This window comes from Pleurodeles waltl, chromosome 3_1, assembly GCF_031143425.1.
Source record: "Pleurodeles waltl isolate 20211129_DDA chromosome 3_1, aPleWal1.hap1.20221129, whole genome shotgun sequence".
Classification (NCBI taxonomy): domain Eukaryota; kingdom Metazoa; phylum Chordata; class Amphibia; order Caudata; family Salamandridae; genus Pleurodeles; species Pleurodeles waltl.
Genome location: NC_090440.1, coordinates 1,188,943,947 through 1,188,958,410, shown reverse-complemented (window position 1 = coordinate 1,188,958,410; position 14,464 = coordinate 1,188,943,947). Strand labels below are relative to the sequence as shown.

At 49.7% G+C, this 14,464-nt stretch overlaps 1 protein-coding gene across 2 annotated transcripts in view; it reads left to right on the top strand.

Annotated features, from left to right (window-relative positions):
- FLI1 (Fli-1 proto-oncogene, ETS transcription factor) overlaps nt 1–14,464 on the top strand; it is a 334,273-nt gene that overhangs the window by 274,777 nt on the left and 45,032 nt on the right. The gene's annotated exons all lie outside the window — the stretch shown is intronic.

Genomic DNA, 14,464 nt, shown 5'->3' with positions numbered 1-14,464 from the left:
GCCATCAACATGACTCCTGTCTTAGCAAAGACAGGAGTCATGCCCCCTTGCCCAATGGCCATGCCCAGGGGACTTTTGTCCCCTGGGCATGGGCATTGGGCATAGTGGCATGTAGGGGGGCTCAAATCAGGCCCCCCTATGCCACAAAAAAAAAATACTTACCAGCACTTACCTTAATGTCCCAGGGGTGGGTCCCTCCATCCTTGGGCGTCCTCCTGGGGTGGGCAAGGGTGGCAGGGGGTGTCCCTGGGGGCATGGGAGGGCACCTGTGGGCTCCTTCCGAGCCCACAGGTCCCTTAACGCCTGCCCTGACAAGGTGTTAAAAAATGACGCTAACGCGGGTAGACGTCATTTTTTTTGACCTGCCCACTCCCGTGCGTCATTTTTGCACGGGAGTGTAAATAAGGCGCACAGGCCTGGGAGTCATTTTTTAGACGGGAACGCCTACCTTGCATATCATTAGCGCAAGGTAGGTGTCCACGCTAAAAAATGACGCAAACTCCATGAACATTGGCGCTAGACGCGTCTAACGCCAGAGTATAAATATGGAGTTTGTTTTGCGGCGAATTTGCATTAAAAAAAACGACGCAAATCCGGCGCAAACAGAGTATAAATATGGCCCTTCATTTCCTGCTGATCTGTGTTTGCTCAGAGTGTGCCTCTGCTCCCTGTTTGTTTACAATCTTCCAGTAGTGAATTATTAACTTCTGGTAGTTCTGTGATCTTGGCAACAATCTTTTAAAAGGTTCTAATCCCAATCAAGAATGCACTGTTCTTCAGCTATTCTAGCACTGCATGCTCCGCTACTTGCGTATAGAAGTCAATTGTTGCTATGCTTGATATCCCACTCAAGATTCTTGTTTGGTCATCCAGCTTCAAGCTGTGAGCCGTCATGTTGTTTGCTGTTAGATCCAGAGTCCTGCACATGGTGCACTAGGCTGACATATCTGGCAGCTCGGGGATATTGATTTCTTAAAGTTGTTTGAGTGCAAATAACTGCAAATAAGAGACCAGGGCCCTCGTAATATGTGTACCCCAGACTTAGGACTTCCTCTTCCAGTTTGAAATTGCTGTAGATCATCCCACTGCCTACACTAATGAATGATTTGCAGAGTCTGGCATGAGAAGTTGGAAGAACCTGGTCGCCAACTTGCTCACTCTTCCTTGTCCTGGACTTAACAAGGGAACTGGTTCTCTGTGTTGCTGCTGGTATCTGACTTTTATTTTCATCATCGTTAGTTTCTGTATGAATGTCTGCTTAAGTACAAACTGGTGTTTGTCTGGGACGTCCCTCTCCTGCCGATAGTAGACGACCTACCATGCCACCTGGGGCTTTAACAAAGTAATTTTCTCCTCCATTTCTCCACCTCCTTCTCCAGGTGGAATTCCTGGTGTGGGTACCTCTTGGTACAGGGGGACCTTTGCTCACTTGAACTGGCACTAATGATTCAACAGTCAGTATCTTTGTTATCCTGAGAAAGTAACTCGGGCCTTTCTAGCACCAATATATTTGGTGACAGTAGCTCAGTGCACAAAACAGTGGTAAAATAGTTGGCAATCTTGTTAATAATCTTGTATTGGAGAAGAACATTAGCAGTGGATATGGCTGTATCTGGCTGCTCCGAAGCCATCAATATGGAGCTTGTTCTACTCCTACACAGGTCAGTTTCAACTGTGATTACTGCAAGCAGATGCCTGGACGGCCAGCTCCACCAAAGTTGCTGGCATGTTCGTCGATAAACTCCTAGCCTTAGAAGGATCTCTCCTTATTGAGTCATGGGACTCCATTTTATCCTGCACAGTGACTAAAGATTCAGCATCCTTTACAAAAACATTTTATTCTCTCCACATTTCCTCAAGTTCATAAATGGGTGCACTAGTGCTGACAGATTAAAGTGAAGCATCTGGAGCATTCAAGAGTGATTTTAGGGTAACAACTTTCACAAGTCTTTGCCCCCTGTAATCTCCATACTATCCAGGACCTCTTGGGTTTACCCGCCAGATATTCCTTAAGTATTTGATTGATTTAATTGCTCTGGGGCAACCAGCAGATTGTTTATCTTCTTGCTCCTTGTAACCCTTGACCTATTTCTTGCCAGACTCGCCGCTATATATTCAGTCCCTTGTCAAGGAGGACTACACTTTGAGGATTATGTCTCTAGAATTAGATTAGATTAAATAATACATTACATTAAATTAAATTAAATTTGCTGATGACTAAGGTAAGTAGTGGGTGGGACCGTTGTAAGGCTTTGGTAGGTTGAGACCAAGATGCGCTCTTCACCAGACCACGACCGGCCCTTCATTCTACCGGGGTCTCCAATTGAGGCTTATCAAGGCCTCTCTTGCTTCCCGTCTTATACTGGATCGGCTTTCACCTAATACCAACCTACCAAAGCCTTACAACGGTCCCACCCACTACTTACCTTCTTGGCCAAACTGACCCAGCCTTGAAAAAGTCACTTGTGTGACGAAACACGTGTTGGCTGTCCTTGGATGACTACGTCAAATTGTGGCGAATTGGGCCTACAAATAAAGACACTTACATCACCAACTGAGGACTCTTCAGATTTATTATCCACGTCTACAAACCGAACACCAGGGACACTTGTCCCACACTTGAACTGTGACTGTACTGTTCTGTGTGCCGGGGTCATTCTGCTGTCATAACTATTGTGTACTTGGTACGCATATCTGTGCCTATTAGGGGAGTTAGGCACCCGACCCACCGAGCACCAATGTTCAATTTTCACTGATTCTCTTATTTACCTGCGTTGTTACTCAACGGAAGTGCGGCTGCTTTCACCTTAACTACTTCCATGTACTCCCACATATTTCGTATTTGATAGATAGATATCTTCAAGCATCAGTCCAGTCCAGTTATATTTTCTGAGTATAATGGAGCCGCCTTCTCTGGCCACAAGCCGCAGACCAGGAGCATGGGCACTCCCGTAGATTTAACCACTCAGACACTCTGGCTAGGTACCCTCATGAGTTACATAGGGTGGAGCAGATATGAAGTAGAAGTAGAAGAGGGTAGATGTAGGTGAAGATAGTACAATGTGAGATGCGAGATATAAGATGATACGGTGGTACTCACACCCTGTCAGCAAACTGCACCTAAGCCTAGTTTGCCCACTTCCACAGACCAGGGGCTTAAACCACTAGTGCTGGACCTAGGTCACCCACACCTGCAGCCATAATTGGGGCCACAGTTGGAGCGCACTTGGAGCATGCATGAATACTCACACTTGCCTTCTTGCTTGTGCGCCTTCACTTGCCTTCACTTGTGGTTTGGCCCATGCCCGCAGCAGTAGGCTCTTGCTGTGAGGGCACCCTGTGTCAACTTACTTGGCTCGGCTCCTCGCTCTCTGTTAAAGCTGACATGACGCTGAGCAAATGGACTGGGCAATCAGAGCAAATGCTACTCCCTCCAGGGAGCACCCAAGGCAGCGGTATACTGTATTTTTAACCGCCGCTGCGACCACAGCTGCGCCCCAGCAGTCGACTGCCAACTGACCAACCAGCCAATCGGCCGAGGAAGGAAGCTGATCCTCCTCGCGGCCTCCCTGGCCTTCCTGGCATGGCACGATGTAACGTGGCACAACCTCCTGAGGACCTGCTTGCAAAGTGATGCGTCTGGCATCTGGTGTCGGCGACCCGAAACCAGAAGCTAGTTCAGCAGTTCAGCAGCAGTAATGCAAAGCTGTCTTCTGGGTCCAGATCCAGTGAAGTCAGTAAACCTCTCTTCTTTACTTAGTTGATGAGTAAAATTAAACTGGGAAATAGTGAAGTTTGATTATAGTGCTATTATTATTTTTATTTAATGCAGTTCCACTGAAGCATCTTCGCGCTAGGAACAGCAAAAGAAAGAAAAATCTAGCAACAGCATAAATGCAGCACAGAATGAGATGATATCACTACATCTAGCAGTTCCAAAGGGAGATTGCATGTCTAAGGTTGAGCCCAAATATAAGATTGTAATGTCTTTTTAACTTAGTTAAGTTACGGGTTGCACGAATACCCAGAGCAATCCATTTCAGAGTCCAGGGCCAGTGACTAGAAGGCATTTCCTCCTGCTTGTACCTTTTAGCTTTAATATATTTTAAGTAGGAGAGCAGTGCTTGAGCGGCGGACCGTCAACAGATAGATGGTAAGGGTAGACCATCTCAGAGTAAAAAGAGGTCCAGTTTTATGTTGAGCCCTGTGGACAAAACAAGTTGCCTTGAGCATAAATCATTTTCCTACAGACAACCAGCTAAGAAGGAATTTTCTTAGCCCCATCACTGTTCTCACTCCCATGTTTGGTAGGTGCTATAACTTTACAATTGAGGCGTTGGGCAGTCCCAATTATATGGCATTACAACTATCCAGATGACAAAGGACAGAAGCACCAATCTCTTGCTACGATAGTGGAATCCTCTGGTTGTAAGTGCTACATAAAAAAAACATTATTTATCTCAGTCTCTTCTTTCCTTGCTCACGGAGTATCATTTCTTCTGGTTGTGAAACCTTTATCTCCATCTCCCATAACATCTTATTTCCATGCACTTCCTATCTTCCTCTCTCTCTCTCTCTCTCTCATACATTGCCACTCTAACAATATCTCCTCTAATTTACTTAGCTTTTCCACTTTGCAATTTCCTTTTATTCTCTCCATGTGTTTTGCTTGCTGGTTATCCCTTTGATTCAATTCGTTTCTCTTTTTTTCAAAATTCTCTCACCCTCCCACTTCCTCTCATCTTCCATTCTTTCTTTTTTGCTCTCTTTGCCCATTTAGTTCCATTTTATGTTCCTCCTTCAGCTTCAGCATTTCCTCCACCTCACTGCTGGTGTCAGACGTGATAGAACAACATTAAAAAACACCATATAGTGTAAGAAAAATGAATTTGGGAATTTCATGAGAAAAGGCTAAAACAAGCAAGGAAAAATGTGGCAGTGATGAGACAACTTTGGCTGCCACATCCTCAAACCATATGGGAGCAGAGATTGTGCTTGGCAACTAAAATGCCAAAGGCTATGGAATGGCTAGAGTTCAGTGTTCCTTTTCAGAAATAAGAATGTGTTACCTAAACGTATGAGCAATCTAGCATAGCCAGAAGAGAGGACAAGTGTATCTGAGTTGCAAAAGTTCATATAAGCTGGTGGACTTCAATGCTTTCTCTGATATTTCCAGCTGTGGGCCAAACTCACCTTGTCCTGTCCACTAGGAATGGTAAAGTATTAATTTCATTATTCAAAACAGTCACAGAAGTGGACCAAGACATTTATTGCTTGTTGCCTCTGCCAACCCCACAGCAGAAAGACTTTGATTGGCCCACTGTTGGTAAAGTAGGCCGAGATTATGCCTCCCGTATACCCCTGGGTCTTCTGCTCTATTTGAGATGATCAAATTGCATTTAGGCAGTCTCGCTAGACTATGCATTGAGGTTAAACTCTACTGTGAGATGTGCGCTATCAGCAGCTGGCCAGGGTACCCAGTGATTTACATTTGCGCATATTCATGTCATTAATTGTTACAGTAGTTTATAAAGAATACGGTAGAATATGGCATTCAATTAGTGTAATTACTTTAAAAAAAGTAAAAGAAAGTGACAGAGAACTGAGTTGATACATTTTATTATCTGTGCAGTTTAAAACAATGTCCATACCAGCTTGAACTTTGCAAAAGCATGACACTATACTTGGAATTTTTAAACTCATTCTCCTACCCTTTATTTTTGTCAAATCACTTTTCATGCCACTTTTTCTTTTCACATATCTTTTTTTCTTTCATTTCACATATTCCTTTTTGTTTTCATTGATTGTGACAATTGCTGAATGGCGATGCTTTTGAAAAACAAGCCTTTAATGAATTTGTATTTTTTAAATATGTTTAAACTATTTTTATACCAGTTCATGTGTTTTATATAAAAGCAAGACGGTGTATACTTCTAAATATTGATTTGAAAAACTGTGTCGCCTCTGAAGCATATGGCAGTCCTGTTATTTCTGTATTTCTGTATTTCTGCATGTCCCAGATTATCTCATTTTCACATATTGTATTTAACACTATTTTGGCTTTATTCCTATCAGTTCTTTTTGTCATTTTAATGCCCCCAAGTGCATCTCCTGATCACACTGATCCAGTGATCATCGACTAATTTGTTTGGAGATTCAATGGAACGCTCTTTCTCTCCAGCTCTCTCTTATTACCCTTGATTAAAACTCAGCAGATTGTCTATATATCTCGTATGCATATCTTTCCACAGCTATGCAGATCATTGTCTATCCCTATCTAGTTTGATAAACAAGGAATTGTGTACATCGCAATCATATTACTTTATTTTTGTAGTTCTCAAGAGTAGTCTTTAACTCATTTCACCTCTGTAGTATTGAGTAATATGTTCCACTTTCTATACATTCTAGTTCTATTGGTATTTTTCCTAACTATGTACAATGGAGAGTCCATTAAGTGTCTGTACCCCTTTTTACGTCTTGTTCTTGACAGTACAGTTGTCAAGCAGACCTATTGCTAACAATATACATAGGCCCTCATTACAACCCTGGCAGTTGGTGATAAAGCAGCAATAATACCGCCGACAAGCCAGCGGTAAAAAAATGGAATTATGACCATGACGGAAACCGCCAACACAGACAGCCACTTTAAAACTGCGACTGCCACGGCGGTAGCAACAAGCACCGCGGCGGAAACCGCCAACAGTCAGGCGGAAGACTATGTACCGCCCACTTTATTACAACTGGCCAATCCGCCAGCTTTTCCAGGGCGGTACCAATGCCATCAAAAGCACAGTGGAAACAGTACACTGAAGGGAAACGACTCACCTCTCGACACTCAAGGAAGAACCACGACGCCATGAAGCCCGAGCTGCACATTTTTCCAATGCTGGTGTACCTCCTCATCCACCAGGAACACGAACGCTGGCAAAGACAACCACGGTGAGTACTGCACCTAGCAAACAAGGGAGGGGGGAGGAAAAAGAGAGTTACATACACATGAAACACGCAACACGCAACACCCCCACCCCCACCCTCACCCCCAACACCATACATACAAACAGATGCAACAGCATTACATATACACCCCGTAACCCTAAGGAATAAGACAAGGACAAAAGGAATGGAGTAAAAGGAGTGTAATAGTACAATTTAAGATAAATACGTCCTTAAATCAATAAACAGTATGTACAATATATACAAAAGGAGGGACAGTGCCCAATCCAAAAGGTCCGTGGCCCATGGGGCCATAACACATAGGCCAAGGCCACACTTGACTCCTGCCTCAATACACAGAGAACACTGCAGGGGCATCAGGTCCAAAACACACAGGCACCTCAGGGGGACGGGGAATGGGGGGGCACCTCAGCCGGATGATGGTACAACACCACTGCTCCGGGAGGGGGCTACATGCCCTCTCCTTGGTCCTGGGGAGTGCAAGGCCACAGTCTCTCTAGTGGGTTGTTTTCCCACTGCATGGTCCTGGGGAGTGCAAAGCCACAGTCTCTCTAGTGGGTGGTTTGCCCACTGCTTGGTCCTGGGGAGTGCAAGGCCACAGTCTCTCTAGTGGGTGGTTTGCCCACTGCTTGGTCCTGGGGAGTGCAAGGCCACAGTCTCTCTAGTGGGTGGTTTGCCCACTGCTTGGTCCTGGGGAGTGCAAAGCCACAGTCTCTGAAGTGGATGGCTTCTCCACTGGTTCTGGAGGGGGCTTTGTGCCCAGTGTGCTTCATCCTGCTAAGTAGGGGGTGAGTGGATGCCTTCTTCCACTGGTTCTGGAGGGGGCTTTGTGCCCAGTGTGCTTCATCCTGCCAAGGAGGGGGTGAGTGGATGCCTTCTTCCACTGGTTCTGGAGGGGGCTTTGTGCCCAGTGCGCTTCATCCTGGATGGTGCAAGGTCACAGTCTCTCACCTGGGTGTCACACCTACGGGTGTTGCAGGGGCCAGGATGCACTGCAGCCCATGTAGTCATGACTGCACATAGCACACCGGCCGTGACGGCTGCTCAGTGGATGTCAGTTGCGGTGCAGGTGGCGGTGCTGTCAGTGGTGGTGGGAGGCTCCAGTCCTTTCCCTGCAGCCTCAGATGGCTGCCCACTGGGGCAGCTGCTGGTGGCAGTGATGCTGCTGGCGGAGCAGGTGGCAGTGCTGGCAGTGGGGCCGGTGGCGGTGCTGGCTGCGGTGCAGGTGGAGGTGCTGTCAGTGGTGGTGGGGGGCTCCAGCCCTTCCCCTGCAGCCTTGGACGGCTGCCCACTGGGGCTGCTGCTGCTGGCAGTGGTGCTTCTGGCAGTGCAAGGGCAGTGCTGGAAGCGGGGCAGGTGGCGGTGCTGGCCGCGGTGCAGGTGGCGGTGATGGCCATGGTGCAGGTGGCGGTGCTGTCAGTGTTGGGGGGAGGCTCCAGCCCTTCCCTTGCAGCCTCAGATGGCTGCCCACTGGGGCTACTGCTGCTGGCAGTGGTGCTGCTGGGGGTGCAGGTGGCAGTGCTGGCGGTGGTGCAGGTGGCCGTGCTGGCCGTGGTACAGGTGGCGGTGCTGTCCGCAGTGCAGGTGGCGGTGCTGTCAGTGGTGGGGGGAGGCTCCAGCTCGGACAGCTGCAGTGCTATGGATGGTGTTGTGTGCCCCTTCCTGCCCTTGCCAGATGGTGGTGCCTCCTTGCTTCTGCCAGCTGGTGTTCCCTTCCTGCCCTTGCTGGCTGATGGTGCCTCCTTCCCCTTGCAGGTTAATGGTGCCTCCTTCCCCTTGCTGGCTGGTGGTGCCTCCTTCCCCTTGCTGGCTGGTGTCCCCTTCTTGCCCTTGGCAGGTGGGGCAGGCACACTGGCAGTAGCTGCAGAAATTACAGTGGCCGTGGAGTGGGTGGCTGAGGTGCTGGGCTGGGTTCTGGCCACCCTGGCCCGAAGTGATGGACGGGGGGGAGGGGTGGGGAATAGGTCAATGGTGGTGAGGAAAAGCTTCTTAGGGACACGGGCGGGAAGAGGGTGAATGTTTGGGAGTGGAGAAAGAGGGAGTAGTTGTAGAAGGTGTCTGTCTTCTGTGTTTGGGTGCAGATGCATGGGCTGGATGCTGTTGTGAGGTGGATGGCTGTTGGGTGTCTGAGTGCCTGCGTTTGTGTACTTTGGGAGGAGGGGTCACAGTGGGAGAGGGCACAGGCGTGTGTATTGATGTGGGGGTGGTGACTGGCACTGAAGGGTGTATTGTGATAGGTGTGCTGGTGATGGAGGTAGTGGATGAGGATGTAGCGCAGGCAGCTGTGAGTGGAGACGCTACTGAGAGGGAGGTGGATGATAAGGAGGAGGGGGACACACTGGAGGCAGTGGATGTTGGTGTGTCTGCATCTGGATGGTGCTTGTGTGAGTGCCTGTGGGATGAAGTGTGGTGCTTGTGTTTGCCTGAGCTACTTCTGTGCATTGATTTGGGTGCATGCAGGCCTGAAGATGTGCTTGAGATAGGCTGGGATTGAGGGGATTGGGACTGGGTAGAGGAAGTTGGAGGGGGGAGGCTGGAGACAGGACGATGGCTGCCTTCAGTGAGTTGGCCAGAGCCTGGAATGCTCTCTGTTGGGCCGTCACGCCAGAGTGAATGCCCTCCAGGTATGCATTAGTTTGTTGCAAATGCCCTGCTAGACTCTGGATGGCATTCAATATGGTTGACTTCCCAACAGAGAGGGATCTCAGGAGGTCAATAGCCTCCTCACTGAGGGCAGCAGGGCTGACTGCGGCAGGGCCTGAGGTGCCTAGGGTGAAGGAGATGCCTACCCTCCTGGGTCACCGGGCACGGGAAACACGCTGAGGGGCTGCTGGGAGGGCGGTGCTGGTACAGTGGGTGGTGGCTGTAACTGAAGTTGGGGTGGGCACAGAGGTGTCCGCCACTGCCAGGGAGCTTCCATCGGAGGAGGAGTCGCTGTTGGTACTGTCCCCTCCTGTGTCCGTCGTGGTGCTCCCCTCGCCCTCCATCCCGCTGGTGCCCTCACCATCGGTGGATTCGGCCTCCAGGCCCATATGGGATGCAGCTCCCTCCATCGCCAGTGCCTCTGCTCCTCCGCCAGATGATGCTGATGCACACAAGGACAGGGTGATAAACAAAAAGGGGGGGGAAGAGACAGAGCAACATTGGTCAATGCCAGCAACAACACTACCGTTGGCGTACACAACTCAAAGGGAACAGCCCTATGCACTAGGCCATGCACTACCACTTACAATGCTAGTCACCAGGCCATGGTGTACAATGCCTAACGCCATTAGCTGCACACCTGAAACCCACAGGATCCTGCCCAGTAGTAGATGCCCGCTAACATTATTGGGGTTGGAGTGCATCTGAGCTTGCCCATCATGGAACCTACCCTGCCATGTTTGCCCTGGCCTAGGGGCACCCACAGCCCACATCCCCCACCCAGGTAACACCTTAACGCGCACAAAGTCATGAATCTGAATCTGTACTCACCCCCTTGTGGCTGCTGTGATGCCTTCAAGCGCCCATCCAACTCTGGATAGGCCACCGCCAGGATGCGGTACATCAAGGGGTCAGGGTATGATGGGCACCCCTTCCTCGTTGGAAGGCCAACCCCAGCTGGGCCTCCGCCGTCTTCCTTGCCCAGCGGTGTTTGTCCTCCCACCGTTTGCGGCAGTGGGTGCTCCACCTGTCAAAGACCCCCAGGGTCCGCTCCTCCTCGGCGATGGCATGCCAAATACCCCTTTGCTGATGGGCGCTAACCTGCAGAAAAAAATACAGCAGAAAAGGTATTATTCATATGGTTCGGACCGTCATACTCATGGCCCAACATATCCCTCTCATCCCCTTACGCACATACATTGACCACCATACATGCAGCACTCTGCCCAGGACCCCTCAGCACCCCACTACACGAGGCTTACACACAGCATTCCATGCATTCATGCCCCATGCATCGTTCTCACAGTGTACTCACCTGTTGGTTGGGATGACCGGAACATAAAGTAAACAGTACTGGAGTAGGACCCCATCCATCAGTCTCTCCAACTCCTTGGAAGTGACAGCAGGGGCCCTTTCCCCAGACACTCAAGCCATGGTCACTTCCAGACATAGGTCACAGCAACACTTGCAGTGTAGGTCCTCTCCTGTTGAAGGTCAGGTAGCAAGTGAGTGAATAGATAGAAAATGGCAGTCACGTCCGCCGCGGTGCGTACTATCACCGCCGGCTTACAATCACCGTTGGCTCCTGGAACCCATAGGCCCCAATGACAACCAATGCGGTGTTGCACGGTGAACGTTGACCGCCACACGCAACGGCACACAACGCCAGCGGAATTACCTCAATTCCACTTGTCCTTCCTCACAGGTTAGGCGGCTGCCATTTCAGGGGGGCACAGGCCATGGCACGTAACTGTGTCACAGCATCCATAGGCACATCAACTGACTTACAATATCACATACTGTTTCTGTAAAACAAACATAGCATATTAATCTGAGTATATGTTTGAATATGACCTTCTGCTCACAGTTTTTCACCCTGAAGTTCAACCGCTGAGGATGAATAGGGGATGGAGACATACCCCCGTGTACAGACCTCTGGTGGACCTGGTGACAAAGGAGGACAGGCACATTATCCTAACCTACAGACTTGATAGGGCCACAATCACAGAGCTGTGTGCCCATGGGAGCCAGACCTGATTTCTGCTATCTGCCACCCCACAGGTATCCCCCCTCTAGTGCAAGTTCTGTCAGTGCTCCATTTCTTGGCAAGTGGTTCCTTCCACGCGACAGTGGCCATGGCATCAGGGATGTCACAGCCTATGTTCTCAAACGTGCTGACCAGAGTGTTGTCTGTCCTAATGAAACACATGTGCAGCTACATCGTATTCCCCCAGGTGGAGGATTTGGCCACAGTGAAGGCTGACTTCTATGCAATGGGACATATCCCCAACATCATTGGTGCTATTGATGGTACACATATTGCCTTTGGCCCCCCCCCCCGGAGAAATGAACAGGTGTTCAAAAATCGAAAGAGCTTTCCCTCTCTGAATGTGCAGATGGTGTGATTGGCGGACCAGTACATCTCCCATGTCAATGCAAAGTATCCTGGCTCAGTGCATGATGTCTTTATTTTGAGGAATAGCAGCATCCCATATGTGATGTCTCAACTCCAGAGGCACAGGGTGTGGCTAATAGGTGAGCTCATGGTCCCTACCCAGTTGATTTAGTTATATGGGTGTGGGGTTGGTCCTAAGGGTGAGTGTCTGACTAACAGGTATCCCTCGATATTTACAGGTGACTCTGGTTACCCCAACCTCTCATGGCTACTGACCCCATTGAGGAATCCCAGGACAAGGACAGAGGAACGTTACAATGAGGCACATGGACATACAAGAAGGATCATTGAGCGAACTTTTGACCTCCTGAAGGCCAGATTACAGTGCCTCCATCTGACAGGTGGATCCCTGTACTACTCACCCAAGAAGGTGTGCCAGATCATCGTTGCATGTTGCACAACCTGGCCTTGAGACGCCAGGTGCCTTTTCTGCAGGAGGATGAACCTGGAGATGGTCATTTGGCAGCGGTGGAGCCTGTGGACAGTGACGAAGAGGAGGCAGAGGAAGAGGATGTGGACAACAGAACTACTATAATTCTGCAGTATTTCCAGTGACACACAGGTAAGACACTGTAACTTCACCTTCCATTGCAGTTTTGTGTCGGACATTGTACATGGCAGCCTGATTTCCCTATTTCTATGGCCACTTACTGTACCCTTTGGCATCTATATTTTCAGATATCTGTGCCCCACTCTGGCTCCTGGTGTGTTTACTGCTGCCCACTACAGCTCATACCTATGTAAATATAACTGTACATTTGAATTGCAATGTTTACAGCTTGTTAAACTAATACATATTTCAATCAATTGACAGACTCCATACTTGTATTAGTTCCAAGGGTGTTTATTTCTGTGATAATAAGTGTAGGGGGTATTTCAATGGGCTGGGTTGATGGTGGAGAAATGTCTAGGATAGAGTCCAGTCTATTGGTATTACAGATGCATTGTCCAAGGGGGCATAGGAAGTGGAGCAATGGCAGTTCAAGGTGGACAGGGTGACAAGAGTGGGAAAAAAGGGTGACATTCAGGGGAGTCTTATTTCCTGGCGGGGGTCTTGGCAATATTCTCTGGCTTCTGCCTGGATCTCAGGGACCTTTTGCGTGGTGGTTCTCCTTCTGCAGGGGGAGGGGTGCTGGTGGCCTGTTGTTCCTGTGGTGGGGCCTCCTGTCCACTAGCATCGGCCGAGGTGGAGAGCTGTTCTTCGGTGTGGCTAGTGTTAGGGGCCCGTTGGTGTGCCTCTGCCTCCCTCATGGTGTTGGCCATGTCTGCCAGCACCCCTACAATGGTGACCAGGGTGGTGTGGATGTCTCTCAGGTCCTCCTTGATCCCCAGGTACTGTCCCTCCTGCAGCTGCTAGGTCTCCTGCAACTTGGCCAGCATCTGGCCCATGGTCTCAGGGGAATGGTGGTATGCTCCCAGGATCCCTGCAAGTGCCTTGTGGAGAGTCGGTTCCCTGAGCCTGTCCTCCCCCTGTCGCACAGCAGTCTTCCCAGCTTCCCTTTTGTCCTGTGCCTCTGTCCCCTGAACCGTGTGCCCACTGCCACTGACCCCAGGTCCCTGATCGTCGTGTGTTTGTGGGGTTGCCTGGGGTCCCTGTAGTGGTGGACACACTGCTGATTGACGTGTCCTGGAGACAGAGGGATGGCCCGCTGGGTGGGTGCTATGCTGGTGGTTTCTGAGGGGGAAGCTCTGTGGTGGTTTGGGAATATCTCTGGGTCACCGACTTTCCAGAGGTCCTTGATGGGCCAGGTTGGTCATCCTGATCCAGGCGTGCAGAGCTGCTGTCATCACTGTGGGCCTCTTATGGGGGGGACTTGATGTGGCTGGCACCTTCTCTCCAGTGACGTTGTGTGGGGGTCCTGTGGGGATGTAAATGCAGTGTTATTGTTTCTGTGTGTGCCATCTTATGCATGGGTATGTTTCCCTCTATGGTTGTTATTAGCAAGGCAGCTTTGGCTTGTGTGAGTTTTGATTTGGTTGGCTAAGTGATTGTCACTAGTGTGCATGCTGTAGTGATGGGTGTCCATGCAGGTCTGTGATGGGGGTCCATGCATTGGTGTAGCATGCAGGGCTTGGTATTGGGATGGGTGGGTTGTGATGGTAGGGTATATGTGAGGTGGTGGAGTGATGAGGTTGAGGGTAGAGGTAGGAGTTTGTTATGGCATGCAGGTAGGGTGGATAAAGGAGTAAAGATTTGACTTACCAGAGTCCAGTCCTCCTGCTACTCCTGCCAGGCTCTCAGGATGCATGATCGCCAAGACTTGCTCCTCCCATGTTGTTAGTTGTGAGGGAGGAGGTCGGGGTCCACCGCTCCTCTGTACAGCTATCTGGTGTATTGCAACCACTGAACGCACCTTCCCCCGTAGGTTGTTCCACCTCTTCCTGATGTCATCCCTTGTTCTGGAGTGCTGT